At 34.0% G+C, this 24184-nt stretch overlaps 1 protein-coding gene across 2 annotated transcripts in view; it reads left to right on the top strand.

The window, feature by feature from the left end:
* The first annotated feature begins 4325 nt into the window (after positions 1–4325).
* Positions 4326–24184, top strand: part of LOC148611246 (LIM domain transcription factor LMO4.1-like) — a 51206-nt gene continuing 31347 nt past the window's right edge. The window contains exon 1 of one of the 2 annotated variants that reach the window (XM_088591572.1): positions 4326–4511. The gene's annotated coding sequence lies outside the window, so the exon portion shown is untranslated. The remainder of the gene's footprint in view (positions 4512–24184) is intronic. The other variant, XM_088591576.1, reaches the window with a different exon arrangement.

The raw sequence follows: 24184 nt of genomic DNA, 5'->3' as shown, positions 1-24184 counted from the left end.
AGGGCTTTTCTTACTTCATTTTCGGTAATTTTGTCAGTCTCTATGTTAAGTGTTGGACCTTCTTCAAGTATTGGTGGATTTGTTGGTGGTGGTCTGTTCAATACCTCACTAAAGTGTTCTTTCCATCTGTCAAGCTGATCTTCTAGCTTTGTGAGGGTATTGTTGTTTTTATCTTTGACTGGTAAATTTTCATTTTGAGAGATCTTTCCACTGAGTTGTCTTGTGATGTTATACAATGTTTTGATGTCTCCTTTTAAGCAGGTTTTTTCAGCTTCTACTGCTAACTTTTCAGCATGGTTTCTTTTATCTCTTTTACAGCTTTTCTTCACTTCTCTGTCTTTTGCGCTGTAAAGGTCTTGCAGGTTTTTCTTTTGCTGTCTGGTTTTGGCACTCATCAACTTTTCTTTTATTTCCCTTCTTTCAGATATTGTATCCCATGTTTGATCTGACATCCATTTCTTTCTTTTCACTTGAATGAAACCAACTGTTTCTTAACGATGTTAACGATGTTAGAACTGTCAAATTTGCGAAGAAAATTTTTGTCGTTCTCTCCGCGGGACTCGACCTCGTACGGCTGTGACATCCATGGCAACACCGCCTGCACTAAGTCCAGCGCCCTAGACCACTCGGCCAGCTAGGCTATATAAAAATATAGCTTTCGCTGGCCGGGTGATTCCTCCTCATAGGATTAATCTAGGGCTGTAACTTAGTACACGATGTATGGTAGTACGGGACAGTTCTTCTAGGTGTTATTATGTAGGATAGAGGATCAAATTAATGATGCATGTCACAACAAATCATTATTATACAACGTCTCAGAATGTGACGACTCTATTCTCTACACTGCTCCATCGGATCAAATTGATACAGGGAAGATAACGTAAACTTATAGAAGGGTCTGAAAAATTCCCACGATGTTAGAACTGTCAAATTTGCGAAGCAAATATTTGTCGTTCTCTCCGCGGGACTCGAACTCGTACCGCTGTGACATCTATGGCAACACCGCTGGACTTAGAGAATAGAGTCGTCACATTCTGAGAGATATATATTACTTTACTTACTTACTGCCCTTTACGCCACTGGCATGTAGGGCAGCAACGAAGTTCCTCCACTCTTGTCTATCATTGGCAAGTTTCTGTAATGTGCCCCAAGTCTTCTTATGTTCTTTGACTTCTGCTTCAATGGTGCGTCTCCAGGTGATCTTTGGGCGTCCTCTCCTGCGTTTTCCCTCAGGTGTCCAGAATAGGGCTGTTTTCGTGTTGTCTTTTGGGTCTTTTCGCAGGACATGTCCTAACCACTTCCATCTTCGTTTCATAATGATGGTGGCCATGTCTTCTTGTTGGCATCTATTAAGGAGGTCCTGATTACTGATCTTAAGAGGCCAAAATATTCTTAGGATCCTCCTCAGACTCCTGGTGTGAAAGGTTGAGAGTTTGTGTTGGTCTAACTCTGTTATCCTCCAGCACTCTGACCCATAAAGCAGGATAGGCAAGACGCAACTGTTATACAATTTTAATTTTAGTTTGGTGCGGATAGTGTACTGTCCTGATCTCCAGACAGGTTGCAAGCTATTAAATGCTCCTCTTGCTTTTGAGATGGATGGTGGTTTAGGATTAAGGTGGATGTCGCTCTCCGTACCTCCATCAGTTGTAACTATACTACCGAGGTATGTGAATTTGTTGGTAAAAGGAAGACATTGTTCGTGCAGTTTGATAGGTGTTGGTGTGTTTACATTCAACATCATAACCTCGGTTTTCTTTTTGTTGATGTTTAGCCCAATTTGTCCTGCAAAATTCTGAAGTTTCTTGGTCTTTTCTTGTATGTGTTGGTGGGTGTGAGAAAGCAAAGCTGTGTCATCGGCAAAGTCTAGATCTTCCAAGATGGAGAAGGTATTCCATCTGATGCCTCTTGGAGTATCTTTCGTTGTTTGACGCATCACCCAATCAATGGCTATGATGAAAAGGGTTGATGACATAACACAGCCTTGACGGACTCCAGTTTTTTACATTGAAATACATGTCGCTGTTGTTTCCGACTCTGCATCTGAAGTTCGTGTAGAAACTTTTGATGACGTCTATAAGTTGTTGTGGTATTCCGTATGATCTAATTATTTTCCATAAATTTTCTCTATGTATGCTATCAAAAGCTTTTTCAAAATCTATAAAGTTAATATAATGTTGTCTCTGCCATTCAGTGCTCTGCTCAATAATATTGCGTAGCGTGAAAATTTGGTCGATGCAGCCTCTACCTGGTCTAAATCCAGCTTGTTCTTTTCTCAATAGTTCATCTACAGATTTTGCAATTCTTATGATGACAACTTTGGCTAGTATCTTACTTGGGATAGAAATCAAAGTAATACCTCGCCAGTTATTACAATCATTTAATGACCCTTTCTTTGGTAATTTTATGATGGTTCCTTTGTTCCACTCATCTGGTACTTTGGTCTTATTCCAGATATCTTGGAAGATGGGATGGAGAATTTTTGCGGATAGGTATGGATCGTTTTTAAAGAGTTCTGCATTGAGATTATCACTACCTGGTGCTTTGCCACTTTTCAGACTTTTGATTGCTGTTATGATTTCAGATATTTCTGGTGGTTCTATATCTATGTCAAGCTCTACTTCTGCATCTTTAATTTCCGGTTCTTGAGAAGGTGGTGGCCTGTTAAGTAACTCTTCAAAATGTTCTGTCCACCTTTTTTCTTGAGCGCTTTCTGAGGTTACAGTGATTACAGTGTTTTATCACTTCGTGTTAAATGGAAAGATGTGTTCAGCTTTATTATACCCCAACCTTACGTGTGAACATATGAAAGAGCACTGAACTGGAGAAATTTAATTTGTACACAAAAGCAAGTTAGAAGACTAATTGTACCCGTGCAGGTCCTGGTATTAAAAGAATAGGCCTGCAGCAGCGCTAAGATTGTGGTAAAAGGCGACTAAATAGTGCTTAGAACCCTAGCCGGGGGCTAGGGCGCTCTGCCCACAGAGCAACTGGGATGTGTGCCCCAGGTGGTGGAATGGGGGTACCCCTGGCGTGTTACATGCTGGGGTTGTCAGGCTATAATACGAAAAACCTGACTGCAAACCATAGTGGTGCACCGTGTTGGGAAAGATGCCACGTTCCTCGCACGTTAAAGAACCCTACTGTGGTATTCTCCCGGAGTAGGAACCATAGGGCTCCGCCACTGGAGGCTAAATTGCTCGACCCTACCCACCTCTCCCTATTTCCAGTGGCAATCAAAATTTGTCGACCCCCATTGTTCTTGTGTCCCATCCCTTTTTCATTTCATCATCATTTCATGTTCATTTTATCATCAATTCCATGTGCATTGTCTGAATATAGCTGAAATATTGCTGCTCGGACGTTAAACCCCAACAAACAAACAAACAATAGAAGACTAATTATCTATTATGCTCATGTCATAAAAAATACTCAAGGAAGATCTAAGAATTTTTGTTACAATTAAAATATATTTATTTTAAAAGTAAATGTGACGTAGGACTAGAGGACGTAATTGCTGTCTTTCATTAATTTCTGTGTATGTTGATGTATGACACCTTGTTATTGTAAGAGATGTAACTCTTTCAAACAGTGATATCGATCAATTTCATCAGAGGCCTATCAAGTATTCAATTGAAGCAGAATGAAAACATTCCAAATTATATACTATATGCTTACATTATATTTACGTAAAATAGTTTATACAGAACTACATGTTATTTCTAAAGGCTATGACTCTTATCGTAGGTCTACCTCCTTATATAATTAAGCTTGTTATTTTTGAAAGTTAATTAATTTTGTTGCTTCATTTGCCTTCCATATTTTTTTTTATATTTGTTATGACACGGTATTTTGGTAGGTAACACATTTTATTGGGTGCATAATTAAGAAAGAACTATATTTTTCGGCATTTTTTACAGTCTTATAATACGCTAAAATAAGCATTCCGCAAACATTACCTGCCATACGATATAAGTAAGAAAACAAGATTTTAAATATCTAATATTCCTATAAAGGCTGTTGACTCTGAATTTTAAATTCTAAATATACAAGACTTTATTTTTCCTACTGTTCCCATGATAATAGATTTATAATTTCCTCGTTGTTTTAATGGCAAAATGACAATGGTGATATACAAAGTCAGTTTTTGTTTAAACTGTGGCTTTAAAAAGGGCACAGGGATGAATTCCCAGGCATATCCATTATTGCTAGGCAATAATACAATGCAAAATACTTGTTTTGTTAATATCAATTACGCACTCCTCGATTACATGCTGTTTATATTGTTACATTAAACAAAAGGATAGACTCTGACAAGTTTTCTATCGTCTTGTACTAATCCGTCGTTCTCAATATATTGGCATTGGTATTATAAGATTTGTAAGAGAACGTATCGCAGGATTTTCCTTGTTTGATAAGGATCTGAGTTGTAACGGTGTGTCATCGAACAGAGTGTATTGTGCCATATTGACAGAACTAGGACCAAAGATGTCAGCTTTGATGTTGTGGAGGTAATGTACTGTGACTAAGGAATTTTCCTGTTCTCAGTTTCCACGCAATATCACAATTTATCAATAAGATTGCCGGCTGTCAACACTAAAAACCAACAAGAGTATACAATATCTAATATCGCTTATTTTTGTGTTGAGATAATTGAAGACACTCTCTTCTCGGCATGCAATAGTTACGGTTAAGATTTCATTACGGACTATTTTATTGAATTTTGTATAGCATGAGTCTTGAGTGTGAATCTGGAAATTCTGATGATATAAGTCTCTATCTTAACTATTTACTGAACATAAACTGAACATGAAATCGTACATGTACATTTTTAAAAATCAATAACATCGTTATTCAAATTGTGATGAAGTTGTTCACTTTCTAATATGTAGGTGCGCATGACAATATATATATATTCTTAATCTAAAACAACAACCAAAAGACAATGAAACCATAAATACTATGTACATCTGATTATTTTCTGAAGACTGATTTTCTTATCATTTCTGCTTTATCCAATATAACTATAAAGTATTAAAACTAACGAATGGTAAATTAGTAGAGACGAAGACTGAACTATTATCAAAAGCTTCGCGGAGTGCAGTATGGTGAAATCTTTCTGCGAGTGTGAACACGATATTTTGACACACTTAAGCATAGGAACTTACAGTTCATTAAATTGGTTTGGACACCATAAATCACAACATTTAAATTCAATCAAAGGTCTAAACAGTTCCACGGGAAGTGTGCCTATTAGGGACTTCAGCGTGCAATCATTGTTTCTTTAAAAAGATATAAATCTGATAGAAACCTGCAAGCTGGGATTTTCATAAGGAATCCAAGAAAAAAAAATCAAAATTTGACCCCCCCCCCAAAAAAAAAAAGACTTTTTGGACCCTCTATGGTCCCTTATAACAAAAAACGTAAGAGAAATCTGATTACAAAATGAAGACAGGAATCCAGTGAAAAATATTTCAAAATCGAACAGAAAATTAAAAGTTGATTTTCTTTGTTGTGGCTCCCTTTGAACTCTGATATTTCAAAAAATGTAAGAGATATCTATAATCTGATTGAAAAACGCAGGCAGAATTTTCCTCAGAAATCTGAAAAAAATCCAAATGGGACAAAAAACTAATTAAAAAAACCTTTTTTTTCATTTTTGCATTGCCCAATTATGTATTCCTTTCAATCCAGAAGAAAACTCTACTATGTACAAATTTAAACATAATTTCAAATGGAACAAATCGACATCTGATCATTAAAATCAGATTAAAACTTTTCCATCAACTATAATGATAACACCTTTTTTCCCTTTTACTAAAGGGGAAAAGGGTTGGGCAAAAATCTCACAAAACTATAGGGAACTCTACTCACTCCATATGAACTACTTATTGATATCATTATACGACCGAAAAAAATATTTGCGGTCGTATAAAATGGAAGTATTCTAGTATATAATTTTAAAATTGCAGTTGTGCAATATAATAATAAATCGTCCTGTTAAAAATTACGTAGAATAAAATGCAAGATGACTGATAAAGGTGTAATTGCTTAATGACAATAAATAACTATAATTGCAATGCATTTCCTTTCATTTAATGGTCACATGTTGTGTCTTTATTCTTTATACATAGTTCAATTCGAACGACAAAAATTCAACAACTAGCCAACGATGCCTTACGTGTATAGTTGAACAATGCAATCAGTGTGGTCTGCTATGAATTGTTTTCAGACCAGAGCTATTCCAAATACGTGACAATGACATGTAGAGTACGCATACTTAACATTTGTTTTTATCTTTAAACAAAATTTCTTTTGGAATTTTCTTTGACAAGTATGTGACAAACATAGTCTGAAATTAGGCAGCAATATAGAGGCATGCTTTTATAGATGGACATAATGGCTTTGGAATTGAATTAGCGGATGCATTTAAAACTCTGCTTTCTAACACTTTTTACTGGGACAACCAGATTAGACTAAAACATCATATTAACTCAACCTGGCGTTCAGTAAGGATCTTATGGAACCCATTAGCGCTTGGTATTTACGAACTAAGGAAAATATGATCACTTGATTTCAATTAATTCATTGTGGATCCGGATTTATACTTCAAACTGTTAAAATGCCGATTGACTTTACTTGTAATGGATGGAAATGTTTAGAATTAATTACCGTTATCAAAATCCATTGACTTCCATTATTGCTATAGAGGAAAAATGGAAAATTGTACTTAAAAACTCGATAATGTCCCCTTTCTTCATTGATTGTAGCACCGTATGTGCCTATTACGTTTTATGCATTCTATTATCGCTAATAGCTTTTTAAATGCAACATACAAAAGTTGTCAACTCCTAAGATATCCATTAGACTAAAATGTATGGTGCTAAAATACTAAATTGGTTGTTGTCTCCGACTCATTGCTGTACGAGTTATTCCACTTAGTATGGTGGCATTTAATGGAATTTCACCAATTTACAAGGAATTAGAAGTTTTATCTAATATCTGTTTTAAACAATATGTTTACATATTCTTTTGCTTCAAATTAAGTTCAACATGCAGCACCTAACAGCTGGGAAACTAGGAAAAATATAGCTCAACCTGTATGTTGTATTCAAGTGGTATACAATATAATTAGACAGTTGATTATCGAATGTACAGGGTCACAAGTGGTGGTTTGGTTAATAATTTACTTTACTTCAAACTGTGTTCACTGCCTATGGAACATTATAGCTACTTATTATAAGCTTGAAACATGAAATCGTGAGCAAAATAAGTATATTGATAGCATGCGTTATATGTATAGCCAAGTTATTATGTTGTTGTAGATGTGGTCAGTAACAATTGCAGAAATAAAACCTTCAAAAGTAAAAAAAATAATATCTGCTCGTTTTGTAATCATCGGATTATAACAAAAGGAATTCTTATATAACCGAGAAATTACCTCAAGGTTTTCGATATAACAAACTCGTAAAAATTATGCAATATGTTTTTCATAATGGCCTGGCCATAATGCAGTCTGTCCTGTGGTGTGATGGTTTCCTCGTCGACCAATGTGTGGCCTTGCGCTGGGCTACTTGTCTCTTTGACGTACTCAACATACCTATTCTCGTTATATTAATAGATTTACAGGAACAACAAAATTCTCAAAACTCAAATAATACCAGTCAAGTGTGTACAGGATAACAGCAAAACAATTCGAGAATGCAGATTATAGAAGAATTACGCAAACAGAACTTTAGATAACAGATAAATGTATTCTTGTTTATTGGTTTTTAAAGCATCAAACATAATAATAAGGCAAACAGCTTTACAAAAAGTGAAAAGTTTTAATAACAAATCTCATAAAGATTATCATTTTTACATTTTAACCACATACGTTTATTTAACTTCAACAAGCTTGCCAGGTGAGTGCGTAAATATGATAGGAAATATCTTATACAATGCCAGTGGTATATTACTACTTATAAAATGAGCGAATATTAACTATACAAAATAAAGTGACTCGAGTTTCATGTCCCTTCGGTTCTAGCAGAATATGCAGGTTTAAATGTTCTGCATAGATCATGACGTATTATTAAAAGAATTAACTGGCACAGACGGAAACAAGAAAAACATTGTTTTAATTAGTAAGTTAAATTAGTGAGAATATGTTTTTTTTCAAAACTGAGACACTCAAAGCGTACCACTTAAATTTATTTTATACATAAACAAATCGATTAACGTTTGTTATATGGTTGTTTTTGGTTGATTCTCCTATTGTTTATACCCGCGTCACCAACGGTGTAAAAGGGTCTAGAAGGCGCCCGATTCAGTTCGTTCGTCCTTCACGCTTAGAAGGTATCTACTTTGTTTAATCTGAAACTCAAAAAGGTATATATTAAACAAATATATTTCAAACTTTGCACAGTCTTTATATTCATAGTGTAGATGTGTACCTCCTATTTCGAGAAATTAGACAAGTATTTTTTAGGATTTTTTACGTATGGAACTTTGTCATTTAGTATACAATTCAGGCGTTTTTTCTTACATATTTAGCAAGATAAACTTTATTGGCCTTAATGATCAAATGAATGTGTATTTATAACTATAAAAATTATTAACCAATATATTTTAAACTTTGTACAGTGTAATACTAGTACTTTTAAGAGTTATGCACCTGGGATTTAGGGAAATTTGATTAAATTTTCTTACATTTTAGCATGTCTTCAGTCATTTTGTGACACTTTATGCTCTTTTATGGTGTTATCTGTAACTCAGGCGGTGTTGAACCAATGTGGTCTCAACCTTACACCGTGTTAAAATAGTTTTGAACATGTACACTTTCTTTTATTGACAAATTTGTCAAGTATCTATTATAATTTTTTTCTACGGAACTTTGCTTTCATAAATTCATAGTAGAAATAAATGGTAGCACATACTGTAATAGTTAACTTGCCTAGTTTTTTTTATATCCTTTATGTACATATTGACGATAATTTTAAGATATTGACGCAGGGTTTTTTTTTTATTTTATTTTATTTTATTTTGTGCGGTTGAATAGCCCTTTTTAAAATTATTTTTCTCTGAGTGCTTGTTTATTTTATTTTATTTATTTTTTACTTTTAGCATGACATTAAGTTTGTCATTTCTAGTCGTGTGTTCGGCTTTCTCTACTCTACTCTACTTTGTCCTAGTCTTTTTAAAATCTAATTTACCTGTAGATACCTATATTTTCACCTTTAACATGACAATTATTGTAAAAGGAAACAAATGTAAGGATGCAAGTATTGACGGCATCTTTTTAGTTTTAACCTAAATAGCTTTATAATAAACACTTACTTTACATCATGATCAGAAGTTAAATTGGAGCATGCAAAATGAAAAGCAGAAGAGGTCGGGATTAATAGTCGAAATTTAGCAGTAGCTGCAGCATGATATAGTAAAGTGAAAACTACCTTAACCGGACCACTTTTATTCTTTTGAATTTGGTTGGTTAAGTGCAGTGCCAAAATATATTTACATGAATATTGAGATTTAAAACTGTCTGATAAAGTAAGATATTTGGTTTAAACAGGCTTTACTGTAGTTTCAAATATCATCATGGTCACACTGTCATATAAGTCATACAGAAATATGAATAGTTAGTAATATGCTTTTCCAATACAATTTTCACCCCCGTCACACTGTCAAGCAGGAGAAATGTATGTGAACAGATCGATAAAATATGTCAAGTATTGCAGCTTGACCGTGAATTTTGGATGCTAAGTATTGTGGAACTAATGAAGTGAATTTCATTTCATTTTTGTTACCTTTTCAACAATTGCAGCAAAACTGTTACAGAAAACAAGGTTGTATGTCAAAATGATTGACATTTACAAAGGAAAATTTCTTTGATTTTGAAAAACAGTTTGTCAGAAAATGCTAAAGGAAACACTCGCTCTATTCATTTCATCATGGACGTATACCCATTATATTAAGCTTTCTTCAATTTTCTATTACATTGTAGGCAATTAACAATCTACTTCTTACTGAGCTATAATATTTGTAATGTTGTAATATAATTTTTTTTGGTCTTTATTTTGATTAACTGTATAAATAATACCGAATTATATATAAAATGCATGTGAAAAAATAGGTTAGATCTTTTTCATTCGTGAATCATTTACTTGATTTAGTGTGTAACTACAAAAGGTACATTAGAATCTGTTTAAAATATAGTTGAACCATATTTTATTGTCATACAACAGCGGCAATTGGATCAAACACAAGTAAATAGACTATGGGATCCTTACTATAGAACATTAGCTACCTTGACTGATTCCCCTGAAAATCGTAATCCTTTAAGGAGGTAGACCCTGGGTAAGGGATATGACTCTTGAAATCAGTGATATTGTAATGCTGTCTTCCCCATTTTTTCTGTATGAAATTTTATGTGTGTGCAATTAGATGTGATAATGAAGGACTAAGTTTCAGAGAATGGTGAAAACAAACATATTACTGCTGTTGATATGGGTATCAATTCATAATTTGCTGTCATTGATCAACGGCAACAATGCCGTAACTGTAACGAGCTATGAAATACTGAATAAAACTCTAGATCACTAATTGGTCAGTGTATGCCTATATAGTTTTGTAGTTTCGGAGTAGAATTATCTGCATATTATATGCCGAAACTTGTCGGGTGCTGTAAATTTAACCTCCGGTGACCATTTCTAAATTTTGTCACCGTCGCTGACTTTACTAACTTTTCCTTGTTTAATTTCAAAATTTAACGTCTAGAGCTGTAATTTCTATTAATTTCTATCTGGCGATACGGTATAAACATAAATTATCTCCAGATATCCAATTTATTCCAAACTGTAGGCCAGTGATTCACTTTATACATCCTGAATATCGTTTCGTTTATAAACGGCGCTGTCAATAAGGGGATTTCCCTATCATAGTAAGATGGCAGTCAGTTGGTTAATATGACTGCCATCTTAAAAACTGTGCTGTCATTGGTCAATCGAATGTATAAATGCCAGAAACATCACCGGAGAAAGGATGACGACGGATGCAGGGTGATGCGCATTTACAGAGAAAGGATATTGTTGGAAAGTTATTGTAGCGACAAAATTCAAACTGGACGTAGAAAGTCAAGTACCAAAAGTTAGTATTTAAATATATAGTTCGGTGACCTTCGCCGGTGACGGTGACGGTGATAACATTTCATTGGTAACGGTGACTTTTACCAATGCTATATTAAGGGTGACGTTGACGTCCGGTGATAACGGTGACGGTGATTTTGTTGTAATTTCGTTGTTAGTGAAAATGGGTAGCAATCTATGACCGCTAGTTGTATTGTTCTGGTGGTCGATACAAGCTTTTATAGATCAGTTGTTGATAGCGATGTCTTATTACCAGATCGTTGTGGGTTTTTAATGTGCTCAGTGATTTCACCAGGAATCTTTACGCAATCACGGAATCTTGATGTTTTATGTAGTGTAGTATTTTCAATCGTTTATGGAAATAAAGTGACTTGAAATTAATATAAACTGTTAGACCAATTCCCTTCCCGAGCGACCCAAGCTGACTAGTGACAGTCCAGCAGAACCAAACCATTGCCGAATATTCTAATTCTTATTTAATAAAGAATGTTAGTTGTATATTTTCTTTCTCTAATAAAAAAAAAACAGGTACCAAACGTTAATGAAATATAAAAATGTCCTGTACCGTGCTTGGACAGGCGGCATTGAACAAACACCCGTCCTTGCAACTTAAAGAACTCTATATATTTTTCTACATATATATATATATTTGATGTGGTGTTGTGATCTCTGGTGACCGAATCTAGCACCCGAGAGGCGGCTTTACAATATGTTTGTATCATATTCAACTTCACCGAAGCCTATCAAGTTTTCATTTGAAACAGAATGAAATCAGTCTTAAGTTACTTAGATGCTTACTTGAATTAATGTAAAATGCTGAATAATAACGATCCAATTATTTGTAAGAGTTGTGTCCCTTACCCTAGGTTTACCTCCGTAAATTGATCAGTGGAATGAATATGATAAATTAACTGTGATCTTCAAACCTGTCACATATTGATTGGATTTGTGTTAAGTATGGTTAGCACATTAAAATTTACCCGCATCATGTGCAAGGGCATATACAACAGTTCCATATACTCAGTGTATATTCGTTTTGACCATGTCAATCACATACGAATACTTTTAGCCTCCTTTTATCTGTACTATAGTTTTTAACTTTTCAATGACATATCCTTGCTTTTTTATCAATTGTCGCATGTCTTTTGCTGCTTTGCTTACATAAAATTAGATGAATTGAGAAATTCTGACACTCCAAACTGTTGATTTGTCAAAGCCCTTAAGCCGGTTATATAATTTAGAATCTACAATAGTAGCGAGTTGATTACGGAAATTTCTGACATCGAGAGTAATAAATTATCACAGTTTTGATATCAAGCATCCCGAGATATTAAAACTATGAAAATTTATTTCCCAATCATCCCATTCTGTTTCGGCCAATCAGCGCCTAAGTACCCGAAACTTTCTGGAGACAAGAAATATTTTTCTCACACCGGTCAAGAAGAGTGAATATCTATTTAAAATTAAAGAAGTCTATGGTTTAGATGATAAGTGATAGTAATATTTGCTGTTTCTCTTTCAAAAGAAACAGCAAACATTACTTTTGTTTCATTTTTCCAAAGAAAACACATAGAACTTTCGTAAAAATTATTTAGTTTGTCAGGATGACACTTAGTTTCAATTTAACTTTGTAAGAATTCCACAGTCATTCTTATATATACAAGTTTCTGTAGATAAGGAAAACGAGTGTTTTGAGTACTGTGCAGATGTTTTGAAATTTGTTCACGATTATATTCACGATCTACAATTGTGTTTTCCTCCTCCTTTACGATCATAAAGTGTAGTTTTGTCTGATTTATGAAAATTGGTATTAATAAAAAAAAAAAAGAAACAGGGTAAAAAACGAATATATAAGGTGCTGATAACCAAAATAATACCGGTACTTATTTCATTACAATTGTAAAAAATACTTTGATAAATTGTTTTGTTGTTAGAACACGCAACTGTGCTGCATGCCTGTAACGAATATGTTAAAACTGAGCGGGGGTCGAACGCTTGTTATCAATGAGAAATATAGTGTATATAACATCATTATGACAAACATTCTTCTTTTTTTTTTCATGATATCCATGACTAAGAATACAATATAAGTAAAATATGACTGATTTCCTGTGTGCCCCTTCAATTGGTCGTTATTCGTGATCCTTAATACCCTCCATTCACGAACAAGCTGAAATATCTGACATATGTTATCGATCTGTTCATGTTCATTTCTCTCGCTTAACAGTGTGACGGGGATGAATATGTATAGAAAAGGCATGTTCATAAACGCTCATATTTCTTTTTCTAATATATGTTTAAAATGGTTGTAAGTGCTTTCCTAAGAAATACAACGATAAATTTATTTCAATTTAAATCCAATTTTTCTAAAATTAAAATTATCTGGGTGTAAATCCATTTCCCAATAGGGATATTTCAGGAGACAGCAATTATTTTGTAAAAAAGAACTGTTCATTTTGTAACATGATGTCGGAATGACTTCTAAATGGAAAATTCTGAGAAATTGCGAATTGAATGAACGGCTCTGAAATAAAAGTCGCCGAATATCAAGTCTAATTTGTACAAAGAAAAGATAGGGAAATCTCATTTCACAATTAAACTGGTTTATTTTCTGTGGAAATGATTTCGAATGGTTGCAATTTTCAGTATAATAGATTTTTAATTGAATAATCAAAAAGAATGATTATTAGTGGTGGAGATCGTTTTTCTTACTCGGTAAAACTAATTTGCAGGATAATTACTCTCCGTATTGTGTTTCCAGAAAAATCAACACATTCAATATTATAGATGATGAGACCTGTTAAATTCTATATGATTTCTCATATGTAAGGCTTTGTTTATGACCGATGTGATATCGTTTGCTGCAGTGATTGAAACTAGGTTTCACACATTAAAGGGTCTTAAACAATCTCAAGTTTATTAAGTTTGGCAAGTTTATTCTGTACCTCAGAGAATAATGGGAAGAAATCAACTTCTTAAATGGGACAAATATACATCCATTTTTTAATGTTAATGTCAGTTTTTTCGATGTGCCATTTCACACTATTTCTTCAGCCAGTCTGTAGATTTATTTTTCAAAAGTTGTCTTTCTCTAATGTACTTGCTGCCAGTTTATCTTTTTACAGTTTTGTATTTTCGTTTTTGATCAAGATTTTTGCAGTTGATTAAAAACGTTTCTTTGGTTTAGAGCTGTTTATGCAATTGGCTGTACTTTGTATACTATAATGTGCACGTGTACTGTTCGATTTGTTCTTCATATGTTGTGTTCCTGGCATTGTTTTTCTTTGTATTTTTGTTTGTTTTTGTTTGTTTGTATTTTTGGTTTTTTTTTTTTTTGGTCCACGGATATCCCTTGTTTTTACCATCCGTTTTTGTTTCAAATAAATTCTTTAAACTTATAGGGATCACTTTAGTGCTATACTTGACGAAAGTACATATAAATTAAATGACCAGAGGGGGATTTCTTTGAAAACTACTAAAATTGAGATCGATAAGGTTTAGTAATGGAGATATCAAACTTATTTTGGTTAGAAAGTGCCAATAATTACTTGGAACAACGATAATTTTCTGAAATTTGTAAAAATTATGATAGTTTAGACACGAAATGACGCGAAGATTCTTTTGCGGAAGATGACTGCTTCCTGTGACCTATTTTATCTTTGAATGCTCCGAGACACTTACTTTCGCCTGAATAGCAATTTTATTATGTGTTTTAAAGTAGTGTGCAAACCGTGTTGAAGTCCTCCCAATGTTGGGTTTATAATAATATTACATAAATATGGAAGATGTTTTAATATTTCTGTGTATTTTTGGTCAAGGATATGCACTCCTTGCACAAAAACTTTATTTGACTTTATATTCCCAAAAGCATAGCACGAAGATTGAAAATACCTCCACAAGATGCCAAAGAAATAGTTAGTACCTTCTTCAGAATGAAATAGCTAATACCTTTGTGTGCTACTTTTTGAAAATTCTAAAAATATCAACAACAAAAAAATGATTGTGCAAGAAAAATCGCGATTTCACACAATTTGCATTATTAAGTATGAAATATCGGCAAAAATACCGAAGCGTCAGCAGTGGGATGATTGAAACACGTCAAAATCCAAAAGCTTGGCTTAAACGTGAACACGGGAAACAAAGACCATCTGCATACACAATGGAGCGAACCGAATAAAAAAATATTACATGTTAAACAAGACGTCAGACGCACTAGCAATATGAACTCCGACTAAATGAAAAACAGTGACATCAGGTGCTTCGGAAGTGTCCTGCTTAGCCAGCGGCATCGCCATATTGCATGCGAGTATAATCCGACAATAATCTAGCAACAATAATGCAGCTCCGCAATACGTGTCAAACACTTTTCCCATTGGGGCGAAATAATTAATTCTAGCTTAACATTATGTGCATAATGTTATAAAGTTCTGAAATCATGATTTTCCGACATTCTTAATTGTATTTATGTGCGTTCTAGATCTTGACTCAGAAAGAATCTTAAAGGGACTAAGTACCAGTCGAACTGTCGGGTCTCCCCTAATATTCAATTTATTTTGATTTAGAAGTCGAAACAATAATCACCATCTAAGTAAATGATCGCACTTAAACGATGTAAGTGAAAACTCTATAACCCTGTATTGCTTGAATTTCTTTACGTTGGTATCCCTTGATAATGGTATAAATGATGCAAAAAAAATTAAGTGTTCCACTATCCCCGATGTTTAAGCCATGAAAATACCGTTTTAATTAACAAAAAAGTAGGGAAAAAATTCGTACCCGTACACATCCCTTTGTCTTTATCCAATTTTATTTTCCATTACATTGTTTTAAAAACAAATGACCCCTTATGAGAGACAACTTCAATGGAATCTTATTTTGTCTGGTGTTATAACGGGTAAGAAAACCAAAACAATCTCTCATCGAAGTGAATTTACAACGAATAACAAAACTACTGGGCTTAATTCTGTTGTATTCATTGACAAGTACCTATCCATCGTTTTAAGGACCTTCGCTGATCATGTTCAGCCATTTTGTCAGATTTTAATGTTTGTTTTTTGTCTAGTGGCCCCCATTTTTCTTTTCATGATTTCATTAAACATACTTTAAATTGTTACCGTATCTATAAAATCTTACCGTTTTCCAAATTTAAAAACACGTAAAACACCGAGGCTTCATTCCTTGCATTGCATACTAATATTTTGATTATGATCTTCCTACATATTGCAGGTCCGAGTGTTAAAAGAATAAGCCTCCAGAGCGCTAAGCTTGTCGTAAAAGGCGACTAAATAGTGCTCAGAACCCTAGCCGGGGGCTAGGGCGCTCTGCCCACAGAGCAACTGGAATGTGTGCCCCAGGTGGTGGAATGGGGTACCCCTGGCGTGTTACATGCTGGGGTTGTCAGGCTATAATACGGAAAACCTGACCACAAACCATAGTGGTACACCGTGTAGGGAAAGATGCCACGTTTCTTGCTCGTTAAAGAACCCTACTGTGGAATTCTCCCGGAGTAGGAACCACAGGAGGCTAAATTGGCCGACCCTACCCACCTCTCCCTACTTCCAGTGGCAATCAAAATTTGTCGACCCCATTGTCCTTGTGTCCCATCCCTTTTTCATTTCATCATCATTTCATGTTCATTTTATCATCCATTTCATGTTCATCGTCTGAATATAACTGAAATATTGCTGCTCGGACGTTAAACCCCAACAAACAAATCTTCCTACATATTTGATTTTAATGCTGCTGATGAGAGGTTACTCCTTGAAACACGTGTATAGGATATCGAAATTTACAATATTTAAAAGTGGTATTTTTTGTATTTGAGAAGTTTTTTTTATGAATCCTTGTTGCTTTTTCAGCGATGTTCATAGATAAAACCTAATTAAACAATACAAATGGAAAATATAGAGAAATACTTTTACCGCCAAACTTTCAAAGGCTTATATCTCAAAAAACGAGTCCAAATATCCTTCTATTTTTCTAATATTGTTATAACATGAAGGATCTCACAACCCTTTGAAACCATTGTCATTCCTAAATAGACAAGCGAACATCCTTAACAAATATATCATTTCATTTTACTATTTTTTTACTATCATTAGAAACTCTTTATAAAACTCCAAACATAAAATACCTTTAGTAAACAGAAATCACAGTTTGGATGAGACAAGAAGGATTAAAAAGAATTCATGGCACAGAAAACACACTAAAATGGATCTCAATCAAAGTAATCAAGTACTGGACTAACAAACATCTAATTATTAATACCTAAATCTCAACACAAAATTTGTTCAACAAAAATTCATGCTTTAGGTAAAGATCTGAATGAAACGTCAATAGCTTCAAAATAGCTAAGTTTGTACTTTAAGTTTCTCATACTTTGTAATAAGTTATTTACTAGAAAATATCTGTACAAGAGATAAAAACAATCAAAATTTACTGATCAGTTATTTATACTTTGTTGTAAAATCGACCTTGAGGTACCTCCAGTCATCGTTTTTTTAATGTAAAAAAATTGTAATTGCTCAAGTAACAAAAGGAACATGTGTAGTTTTGTGTCAAGTGAAATATGGGACAGAGACTGATCTACATTGAAAACTTTCAATCTTATAAGTCTTTGATTTTGCAACGAAAATGTTGTAAACACCAGTGATCACTTTCATTCAAATTAACCCGTTGTGCAGATCTACCAGAGACAGCTTTACGAGAAAAGTTCAAAAGTCGGCTGTATAATAGCCGGCTGTCGTAGAGCTGGATTTTCGGCTTCCGCTGTTATCCTAAAAGTATTAAAACATTCGGGGTATATTGTTCTATTATATATGGAAATCAATCATAGCGATTATGAATGAATTCACTTTATTTATTTGGAAATCTGATCGAAGTTAATGCAACCGAGACATCGAATCGTTTAAAAACAAATTTGTTCACATTGATTCATGTTGGTTATCCCCAGAGCAAATTTGACAGTTCTGACATCGTTGGGAATTCTTCAGACCCTTCTATAAGTTTACGTTATCTTCCCTGTATCAATTTGATCCGATGGAGCAGTGTAGCGAATAGAGTCGTCACATTCTGAGACGTTGTATAATATTGATTTGTTATGACATGCATCATTAATTTGATCCTCTATCCTACATAATAACACCTAGATGAACTGTCCCGTACTACCATACATAGTGTACTAAGTTACAGCCCTAGATTAATCCTACGAGGAGGAGAATCACCCGGGCAGCGAAAGCTATATTTTTATCTGGCCGAGTGGTCTAGGGTGCTGGACTTAGTGCAGGCGGTGTTGCCATAGATGTCACAGCGGCACGAGTTCGAGTCCCGCGGAGGGAACGACCAAAAATTTGCTTCGCAAATTTGACAGTTCTAACATCGTTGGGAATTTTTCAGACCCATCTATATATATATATATATATATATATTGTAATCACAAGTTCTGGAGATCGACCTAATCTATTTATAGCTGAATTTACGAACGTGAACTTGTAAATACCGACAAACCTATTTTGCGGACGGTATTAATGTTTAACAAATCTCTCAGATTTGTGACCGCATCTTATGTCAATACCAACCTGTTAGTTAATCAACAAATAAGTGAACCAGGTAGCATCCCTGTTTTCCAATTTGTGTTTTATAACAACAACATTAAAAAAACGGCTACAGTATTCTTCATTGCTGGATCCGAAATTCACGAACCGCAAGCATTGTTTAGAACTGAATTCGTACCATTGCTTCAAACCTAGCTTTGGTTTATAATTCTTTTCAAAAATTGTTTTTATTTAAACCTAAAACATCAGTCTCTACAAACTCCCAATAATATAAACAAGATATAACATGGATTATACTAGACCACCAAATTTAGCTTTTATAATCAATCTTTTTTTTCTCCAAATGGATTGCAGCCCTCAAAATTGCCTCAATGCATTTAAATTAAAACAAGATATTACGTTGATTAAAGTGTTTCGTCAAAATTCTCTGTAATTGTTTAAATATATAATGTGTATATTTTGTCTTTTTTTCTGCACTTTGTTGAGGTCTAACCATTGCGTCACAAATGATCACTCAAGTCTGAAAAATACTATTTGTGACTTAAAAAACGTAAAAGACTTTGATTGGTTAAAATGGATATTAAGAATATTCTCAGAATATATATAAAGTATGTTTTAAAATTTTGTAGTGCTGGGACCTACATTTTCTCTATCAGAAGCTTTGTCTTTTTCATTACTACATTTGCTTCCCTTGCCTCGTGCTCAATAATTTTACATACCAACGACAAACAGCTTATCATGAACAAACAAATTGCACTGGTATAATCAATTTAACTCTTAGTCAAACTCAACATGTCAATCAGCAGTATGAATTACATTTCTATCAAATTTGTAAATTTCAACAAAACCATTCCATTTAGTTGGATGCTCTATAATGGAGCATCTGACTTCGAACAGGGTTATTTGATTAAATGTAATTACCTTTCTCTTCAAAACGAAATCAAACAATAATAAACAGAAATTTTTGTTGAAAGGGAAAAGTGATTTAACTTAATTACGTTCCTTCCACTTCAAAGAGAGATTGAAAACGCTAATATCTGCCATTACTGTACTGTGAGATAATGGCCAGAAAGGCAGTAGCCGATAACACTGCGCCTGTCTCTAATGGGTCTAAACACTAACGGTAAAATAGTTTTCACTCAGATCAAAGATGGAACACTATTTCACTTTCAATTGACTGAAATATTCCCCGGTCTGATTTGATTGTACTGCATTTCAATTTTCCTTCATATATAACCATCAGGAAAATTGCTTCAAATTCAAAGTGGTATTGAAACAATTTAGGAAATTATTTTCAATTAGATCCTAATTGTCGAATTTGGCTTTTCTTTGAATGTATAGAAACGTCATGAGAATCGATCTTGGTTACATTTGATTTCGTCAACGGAAGAAAATAAAGGCAGAGATAATGGAAAAACAAATTAAAGTAATCGTAAATAAGGACTATCGGGCAAATAAATAATGATGCGTCTACATCGCAATTGATAGTAATTACAACAATTTCTAATTGTCCTCTCTAAAAGATTTCTATCCTACCAATTGATAAGAATTGTTAATTTTCGACTTTTTTATTTTTGACATCTTGTTTTCTAGTTCAGTAGAACTGCATTTTTTAACATTGCAAAAATTACCAAAGGCTGTTAACTTCAGAAAACAGAGGGTGTTCGAATTATTTACTTTCACAGCAAGATGGTTCATTTTCTCTGTATATAAAAGATTAATATTTTATCCCCAATTCCATTTGATCGAATTTCAGTATTAAATTCTCAATTACATGTACAGCGAATACCTGTTCTACTATCATATAAAACAACGATATTTTAATAGTATATAAATTATAATTATGTATTAGGTCGTTGAATCTATCAACAAAGTTGAATTTTAAAGTCAACATATCAGTTATCATACTTAATATGAAAAAGTAAATAAATCCAATGGTTTACTGATTATAGATGCATATATGGACGTGCGGTTGGAATAGATGTTTTTTATGTCATCAAGTATATGAACAGGTATGACGGATTGAAGTCTTTATGTATGTCTTAGTGGTAAACTTGATAAAAAAAAAGCAATCAAGGGCCCAAGATTCTATTGGAAATCAGAAGAATGCAATCCAGGGACAAAGACCAGACATGGAAAATAGACAAACACAACAAAGAACATAAAATAGCCAAAATCATACACAAAAAGTAACAAAAGTAAATGAGCAACTCGGATTCCAATAAAACTGGGAGCATAGACCAGGCTCCGGTTGGGTAAGTATAGAGATGGGTGTGGATTTTTTACAATATATCTCTTTGCTTGATTTGAATTGATAATTGTTTAATTGATTCATCTCAAGAAATGACGGCAGTGTTACCATTTTTGTTGGCATATTATATTAATGCTTCATATAAAACAAGTATATTAATCAGTTAATGTCTTTAAATTTCCAGGTACATAAATAGGCGGGAAAGAATACTTCTGGGCACAAACCCATGCCAGAGTTCACAGCAAACGGTCCACCACCATTGGGTTTGGATAGCTTCAGTGCCCATTTATGTTTTTTTCCATTTTTAACAGATATTCAAATGACCTGGCGTCAGTGTGAAATTGATCGTAAACTATGACTTCACAATGCTTTTTTAGGTTATGTCTTCATTACTTACAATCAGTTTTACACTACGACTTTTTTGTGAAATGGACGCCTGGTCGTTATTTAAGCCTGTCTTTATCTAGTTGATGTCCTTGGATTTTCTCCTTTTAAATATCGTCGTTCGAATCCTAGTTTCCTTGCCTTTCCTAAATATAATGTCAGGTATGTGCCTCTTGTTTTTGCCATATAATAAAAAAGTTCAGTTCAATGATCTTTGCACTTAACAACAAGATTGTAGCATACACTTGTCTGTATTCAGATTACCATAGATTTAATAATTCAGTTGGAATTATTTACTATATTTCAAAGGTTAAAGAATAAAGGTCCTGTTACAATGTTCAAAGGGATGAATAATTTAAGTAATAACCAATAATGGTGCTTATAATCATAGCAAATATGATACAAATTACAGTCAATTTAGCATCTAGATTTACAAGAACAAAGGTGATATTGAATATTTCATTTGATCTTTTAATGTGATACACTATTCTTGGTTTCCTCTTCAGCTTTTTTGAATTTCGATGATGATCTAAAATTTACATAATTAAAGCATTTCACGTCGTTTCAAAGAAATCTGCTATAATGTCTGAAATATATAAAAAGACATTGTTCCTTCGAACAAAGAGTTCAAATCAATTGAATTGGGCATTATTCAAAATTATTTAAAATTACTTCCGATGCTGCCTATACGAAGACGAATGTTTTCACTTTCAAGTGGCCTTTTAACTTCAAAGTTAGGAAGCTCAAAACAATGGTATACGTATTGAATTCACTCTAGTATAACAAGAGAATGTAAAAGGCCTTGTTTCATTGCAGTATAATTTCGCCGGTGAATAGGGCCCAAATGGTATATCATTAACATACTGCATGAGATAGAAGTTTTTTGGGGTTTTTTTTCAGACAACTATTTACCATATAACAAAAACAAGGTTGGTAAAATATAGAGTACTTACTTATTCAATATGCATGTAAGCGGGACAAGGCCACACAAAACTTGATACTTTTGGTTTCATGTTAATAAGCACCCGATTGATAACTTTCTTTGTTACAATTTTATATTTTTCCAATAACTACGTATAAAGAAACTTGAGGGTGGTATAAGTCTAAGTTTATTACCTGTGAGCTTAGTCGAATTTATATTTATGGCAAAAATAGTTTTTTTTACATTTCTTCTGTATTTTTTATTTCACTCTTTATGATTGGTTGTCGGGATCTCTGCTATCTAAAGTACCAGTTTTTCATGCTAACTCAGTATATGATGTTACTTCCTTTCAGACTCAAATCAGGCTCTCAGGGGTATTACATTCATATAGATTACCATTATGAGAAATTCGTCCTCTAATACTAACCTGATAGACAGTTTGATTTCTTACCTTTTAAAAAGGATCCACTTTATATATAAAAATAAAATTAATGTGTTTACGGGCGATTTAAAATCATATGTGTTTGGTTTTTAGTGGTTCAAGACCAACTGTTGTATCTTGTTTGTTGTCATAAAAATAAAGTAGTTTTTATACCACGAAGAATATTCCATATCATCCCCTACTCAAATATTATGTGGTTAGCAAGTGCTGCGGTGTCTCTAAAACATCTGTAGGAAAAGTGTAATGACCAAAGAATGAAAGTTCAAGACAAAAAATATGTTCCCACATTATACTATAATTATAGAAATAAAATTATACGTAAATTTTTAAATTTAACTCAGTTATGGGTAAATCTTATCACTTAAAATATTTTACCTAAGAAAAGTTTCAAGGATATTAAGACAAAACTTTTGGACACAGCCTAAATCTACACGTATTATTTTCGAAAGAATGAAAAATATATATTTTATAAGATGTTACCAAACGTGAGCTGATTTTCCCCATACAAGTGTTCCATGTGATCAAATGGATTTATGGGTAAAATATCAACCTTTCATATACAGAAAAAAGAGGAACCATCTTGCTGTGAAAGTAAACAATTCGAACACAATCGTTTTTCTCTGAAATTTACAGCCTTTGGTAATTTTTGCAATGTTTATTCTACAAAAAGAATTTTTTGTTAAAAATGCAGTTCTACTGAATTAGAAAACGACATGTCAAAAATATACCTTTCGTTGGCCGGGTCATTCCTCCTTGTAGGATTAATCTAGGGCTGTAACTTAGTACACAATGTATGGTAGTACGGGACAGTTCATCTAGGTGTTGTTATGTAGGATAGAGGATCAAATCAATGATGCATGTCATATTGATTTGTTGTGACATGGAACGACCCGGCCAGCGAAAGCTATATTGTTATATAGCCTAGCTGGACATTGTGCAGGCGGTGTTGCCATAGATGTCACAGCGGTACGTTTGTTTGTTTGTTGGGGTTAAACGCCGGAGCAGCAATATTTCAGCTATATTCAGGCGATGAACATGAAATGGATGATAAAATGAACATGAAGTGATGATAATGAAATGAAAAAAAGGGATAGGACACAAGGATAATAGGGTCGACAAATTTTAATTGCCACAGGAAAAAGGGAGGGGTGGGTAGGGTCGGGCAATTTAGCCTCCTGTGGCGGAGCGCAAATGTTCCTACTCCTATCGAATACCACAGCAGGGTTCTTTAACGTACGAGGAACGTAGTTCATCTTTCCCAACACGGTGCATCACTATGGTTTGCGGTCAGGTTTTCCGTATTATAGCCTGACAACCCCAGCATGTAACACGCCAAGGGTACCCCATTCCACCACCTGGGGCACACATCCCAGTTGCTCTGTGGGCAGAGCGCCTAGCCCCCGGCTAGGTTTCTGAGCACTATTTAGTCGCCTTTTACAACAAGCTTAGCATTGCTGCAGGCCTATTCGCTTGCTACCCGGACCTGCACGGGACACAGCGGTAGGA

The sequence above is a fragment of the Perna viridis genome, chromosome 7, assembly GCF_037379345.1.
Source record: "Perna viridis isolate PV_CMFRI_1.1 ecotype Kerala chromosome 7, ASM3737934v1, whole genome shotgun sequence".
In the NCBI taxonomy this organism is placed as follows: Eukaryota; Metazoa; Mollusca; class Bivalvia; order Mytilida; family Mytilidae; genus Perna; species Perna viridis.
Note: the sequence above shows the minus strand (reverse complement) of the source record. Positions and strands in the feature narration are given on the sequence as shown.